At 41.5% G+C, this 6,000-nt stretch overlaps 1 long non-coding RNA gene across 1 annotated transcript; it reads right to left on the reverse strand.

Moving 5' to 3' along the window:
- Positions 1–1,835: 1,835 nt before the first annotated feature.
- LOC129381102 (uncharacterized) lies at positions 1,836–5,167 on the reverse strand. The gene is made up of 3 exons (XR_011892287.1): positions 4,774–5,167; positions 4,080–4,142; positions 1,836–2,057 (listed from the first exon to the last, which is right to left on the reverse strand). It is a non-coding gene; the product is annotated as an uncharacterized lncRNA (long non-coding RNA).
- Positions 5,168–6,000: the final 833 nt, after the last annotated feature.

The following is a 6,000-nucleotide window of genomic DNA, read 5'->3' on the forward strand; positions in this document are numbered from 1 at the left end:
GCAAAAACGCCCGTGTACCGTGCATTGGGTGCACTATGGTGAACGTTAAGGAAACCCAGGTGGTCAAAATTAATCTGGAGCCCTCGCTACGGCGTACCTGACATAACTACCCACGAAACACGCAAGCAGCTATTTGATGTCTAAAAGATGTCTTGAACGGCTAATTCAAAAGCCTAGTAGCTGTCTTGATCAAGACATTTTGTAGCCATGGACGTCTAGAAGTACTTCAGTAAGCCCTGCTAACGTTACGCTAAAAGTTGGCTAATGGACAGCTTGACGAGAACAACTGAAGACTTTTATTAGACATTCCCTCAAATTTTTGCAGGAGCTGTTACAGTAAGACGACGTTTGCCCACAGTTACAATTTATTTTAAACGAGGCATGGACATCAGAAAAAAAAAGTTTATGTTGTCGGATAGAGTGATGCACAGGTAGTGTTTCCAGATGTGAACCATGGGAATAGTGTAGTACAACCTCATTGGCCAATTAGTGCTTTTTAATTAGACCAATCAATTGAATGCCGCCTGTCAGAATTATTTTGCAAATAAAACAAGATCTGTATTGTATGATGATATCATTCCAATGTTCACCCATTGGCCTAAACAAGAACATATCTGCGTGAAGCATGTCATTATTGAGTAATACTTGTTGGGGGGCTAGTTGGTGCATGTTTCCAGAAGAGGGTTATAGCGCCGAAAAAACAACACACAGCAAGCGAGACGGGACAGGCGCAACTTCCAACTGTTTATTCACCGCGTATGCGAATGAATATAAGGTCAAACAAAGATGGGTAGCAAGAACCACACATGCGCACGAGGTTTTTACAAAAAGCGGATAAAGATAGGTGAGGTACACACGTATCTCACGCCCGTGTATCTAAAAAGGCAGTTTCATTCTTATAAATGGAGATAGATGGGGCGCTAACACAATCGCTACAGTTTCTTTGAATATAGTAGGCCTCCAACAGTTCACGGGCTGTAGAAGTAAGGACCAGACAGCCCGTGAACTGTTGGAGGCCTACTATATTCAAAGAAGCTGTAGCGATTGTGTTAGCGCCCCATCTATCTCCATTTATAAGAATGAAACTGCCTTTTTAGATACACGGGCGTGAGATACGTGTGTACCTCACCTATCTTTATCCGCTTTTTGTAAAAACCTCGTGCGCATGTGTGGTTCTTGCTACCCATCTTTGTTTGACCTTATATTCATTCGCATACGCGGTGAATAAACAGTTGGAAGTTGCGCCTGTCCCGTCTCGCTTGCTGTGTGTTGTGTTTTTTTGGCGCTATAACCCTCTTCTGGAAACATGTCATTATTGACAAAACTTCGCCCTGCTGGGTCTCCACCAAATTGAAATAGCTTCTAGCAAAGAAAAATTGTCAGTGATGCTGCAGTTCAGGCAAAAATTACATCCTGGTTTCAGCTACAGGGGGCACAATAGCATTACACCAGTATACGAAACAGAACACTGTGCTGCTATGAGTTAAGAAATAAAGGATAGTACACATCTGGAAAAATACTCTGCAAACCACTCTAACTAGCAATATAAATATATATTTTCTGATGTCCATGCTTCATTTAAAAGTAAATTGTAACTTACTTTGTGGGTGCCTCTTGTAAGTAACGCCACATGCTTGCACAGCATCACGCAGAAATAATGGCCAGTTCTTCGGCATATCATCCATTAGTGAATTCCTTGTACGTTGCATGTTACCAGAACTGAAAGATAAATTATAATATGCTGTTATTTTTTTTCATAAACTGTACGATGAGCTTTTCATGCATAAAAGATGATTGCAAGCGAAAATGCAGCAAGACATCAACTTCACACCATGTCACATACTCATACTTTATTACCTAATAAATTAGAAAAGACGCAGAAAGTGTAATCAACAAGAGTGACAAATAGCAGCAAAGGTGATTATGGATAAATCTTGAAGATGATTTGCCGCCGCTGCCAGAGTAGGCCAGCCTTCGTAGGAGAGCACTTGCTGCCCACAAAAGCTTGCTGTTACAGGCCACGCGTGACGGTTCTTGTAGACATAGGCAAGCAATACCTGCACAGAAGAGGAAAAAGAAGGCGAGGGAGGAAATGGGAATATTGAAATTGGCACTTCAATTAGTAATATGTGCTAAGTAAGAAGTTTGCTCACATTAAAAATAAATTTAAGCACTCCTTTCTCTTAAATTATGGGTATCTTAAGGTATGTATGCGATCATGTTAAAATGACTAGTACATTTCCTATCATAAGAAGCCAACAAACACTGACACCAAGGACAACATAGGGGAAATTACTTGTGCTTAATAAATGAGATAAACGATAAATTAATGGAAATTAAAGTGGATGAAAGAACACCTTGCAGCAGGTGGTAACCGAACCCACAACCTTCGCATTTCGCGTGCTATGCTCTACCAATTGAGCTACAGCGGCGTCGTTTTCCCATCCACTTTCTTGGGTATTTATGTGTTCTAGTAGAACCCTGGGAGTGTTAGCCAGCGCCACAACTTGGAGACCTTGTTCCTGCCATATAGTCATTAAGTTGCATAGCAGAGTCAACCTTCGAATTATTATATAGTGCTTTGTGGCTAAAAAGCCACTTACCAACCTGTCAAACAAGTCTGAGAAGCTTCCTGCAAAATATAATCAGCTTAAAACAGTAATTCACTCTGCAGGTAAATGATGTACTAACTTAATTAAAAAGTTAAATAGCATTTTATATTGTTAAACTAAAAGCAAGTTTGACATTTTGCACTGCCTAGCTGTTGCCTTCTTTTCAAACTTAAACATGACACAGTACAGAGTAAGCAGGTAGCATGCAAAGGAGGACTCGTGATAAAGTAGTGTTCCAAAGCAACACTCCTAGCTGGATCAATCACTTTTGTTGATATATTTTCATGTGACCCTAATTGGTTTAGGGCAATACCTCACACAAATGATGCAACACCTTGGATGATGCGTCATACAAAATTGAAAGTATCTCACGATGTGATCAAACGATAACATTGTCCACAGTCTTGGAAGTGTTAACATGCTGTTTGCACAAGAAAGTGCAAAGTGATTCATATAGGTAGCAAATTCATCAGTGCATCTATAGCCTCAGGTAATTCTGAGAATCTATGTTGACTCGCAATTGAGAAGCCACTGCACACAAAAAGGTGTATTCAAGTAATGGTCCATGCTGAATAATTTCCCACCTAGTGAAAAGGCAAATGTGGCAGGCTAATGGGCTAGGGCAAATAGATTGCTAAATTCTGATAACACCTCCAATGATATTATTGAAATAGGTGATAAAAAACAGCACAGGTAAAATTGCAGTTATGACAAAATTTTAAAAGCACCTCTGCAAACTGCTGGAACCCTGAGCATCATGCCTGTTCTACACGCACATATGTTGCAGCGCAATATACATCTCAGACGCAGGCGCCTCCACACATCACTTTGTGATCTCCTCACAATAAGGTTAAAAAACAGTCTGGCACAAGCTACCTGATGATTCATTTTGCAAGCGCCAGCCAAGTGCTGATGGTGGTAGAGCGAAATTGAAGTTTGTCCTTGTATGGAAGCCTCGGCCCATGTTTTATCAATTCTAGTGGCAAAGCGCACCTTTTACAGCACACATAAATCTTAAATTAGACTGCTTGCTGATGCTGTACGGTAAATTCCTGTAAAGAAACTAAATCACACAGAAAACATTTAGAATACCAAACTAATCAAATACTGGCTTGAATACATTTGTGCATTAGGGAAGCAAGGTGTAATGTACACTGTTGTAGCAAATTTTTACTCATGTATGGTATACTTGTATGACACAGCAGAGTTAATTTTTGAGTTCTTACATAGCAATGACTATCTACAGGTACATTTTGTAAGGCTTAGGGAAACTAATTGTTAGTAGAACTGTGTATGTACACTGGCACTGAGAAATTGGTTATAATAGCGGCAGCTTATAATGGACCAGTGCAAAAAAATGCCCGTTTGTGAGACACCAACTAGCTATTTTACCACGAAGCACTCCCTGGCCTTAACCCATATAAAAAGCACTGGGAGGACCAGAGAGGGTACAGTACATTGGCTTACACTGATCATGATGAGGTCCCGTCATCCAGCTAGCGCCAAGGTACAATAAGCATGTCCAGCCGTCTATAGAGTGAAAGAAACAAAATAAGATAGCATCAAGTCAGTTGAAAGGCAGATTTGCAATTACAACTAAGGTGACCCAGTCACAGTCATTCAATAATAAATGCCAAGTTGTCGTGTTTTCACTCCCAGATGAAGCACCTACTAGGTTAAAGGTTTTGCTGCTTATTTAGAACAAAACACAAGTGAAATTTGTACATCAGCAGACGATTTAATTTGGAATTGTATAGATGAAGTAGACATTGCAGTTATATTTTTGTTTTGCTATAAAGTGGGAACGCTACAAACTGCACAGTCACTGACACACACGCGCAGACACGCAAGAACAAAAGGACACAAAATAGGGCGAGTTCAGTCTGGTTCAGCATTACAGCCATTCTTCGAATGCACTCCTTTCGGTTGGTTCGTGCTACGTTAACCACAAAGACTAACAAGCAGGGCAAAGTTCTGACTGGTGTTGCGGAAGTCATGGAGCGCGGTAGTGCTGAACGGCTGAACACAAGCAGACCCTCGTATAAAAGTAATGACGAAAACTCGCAGGGCAGAAGAGCCCATATATCAAGAACTGTCGCGGGTAACACCTAAAAATATTCACATTGTTGACGAAAAACGAAGTGCTATGTATTTCACTTACCGGAAAAAGTGTTATCCGAACGTGCGACGTACAAAGACGCACCGAGACACGAAGGCGGCGAACGCAGATCCCGCCATTGTGGTAGTAAGCCGTCGGCGAAAACACGCAATACAGCCGATGTCACGAAGCACTGATGCAAAACACACGGCAAACAGCATCAGCACAGCTAAATGACTCCAATTAATATCCAGTATAAATGTACAGAACGGCTTAGAATGACGCACAACTGGAATAACGAACCCACGACCAGCCCACGACCGAGACATTGCGGGCGGCAATGGCCGTTTTTTCAAACTTCCTGCCTCCCAGTGTTTCCAGCACAGAATGAGATGTCCGACAAATTTGGATTGTGTCGCCGAAGTGATCGCAGCGCGGTGGCTCTGCGACACCGCTGTGCAACGCCGGCGTTTCGCTGCTGCGCGAGCATAGAATGGCTTCCAGGCGTCGTGTGCGCGCCCCGTATGGAAAACAATAACACGCCCTTGATTGTTGAAGTTCTGGTGTGAAATTATTTAATATCAAAGCCAATTAACTTATGTTGCTTCCAACGAGTTCGATTTGTCTGTGGCGCCGACGGCCGACGGTAACCGCACTTTTAACACGTCGTTTGGCATTTTATGCACTTTTAGACAAAAAGATCTAGAAAAGTTCTTGAGTTAGACATTCTGAATATGTTTACGAAAACAGACTCTAGTGGCACCAGTAGTGGGTTTTGCCGCAGATAGAATATATACTAGCATATTCCAAGTGCTGAGGTTATGTTTAGAAGAAATTCTATTTTCAGTCTTATCATAGACCAAGACGTCTATAGCCGTTTGTAGCCGTTTCAAGAAGTTTTTAAGAGGTTCTGTGTTTCGTGGGTAGATCCTCGTTTTGGCGCGCAAAACCAAAAAAATTTAATTTTAAATTACAACAATCCATGTCACGGCTGCTGTTCGTATGGCAAAAATTAAGAGCACAGCGAAGGCGAGCGACAGTGCGGATGCACTGACAATGTTCATTCCGGGAAAGGTTTTGTTGTATATATCATACTGCACACGTACGTGATAAATGAAATAAACTGGGCACTACACACAAGAAAGAAATAGTGAAAAGGTCAAATGAAACCAGTGAACCACTCAGCTATCACTGAATTGCATAACCTAAGCTTAATTATCTTTCTGTGGGGGAGCTATTCAAGGCTGATCGAGACAACTTGAGCTTACCTCTTTTTATGTGATACGCTTA

Source organism: Dermacentor andersoni, chromosome 1, assembly GCF_023375885.2.
Source record: "Dermacentor andersoni chromosome 1, qqDerAnde1_hic_scaffold, whole genome shotgun sequence".
In the NCBI taxonomy this organism is placed as follows: domain Eukaryota; kingdom Metazoa; phylum Arthropoda; class Arachnida; order Ixodida; family Ixodidae; genus Dermacentor; species Dermacentor andersoni.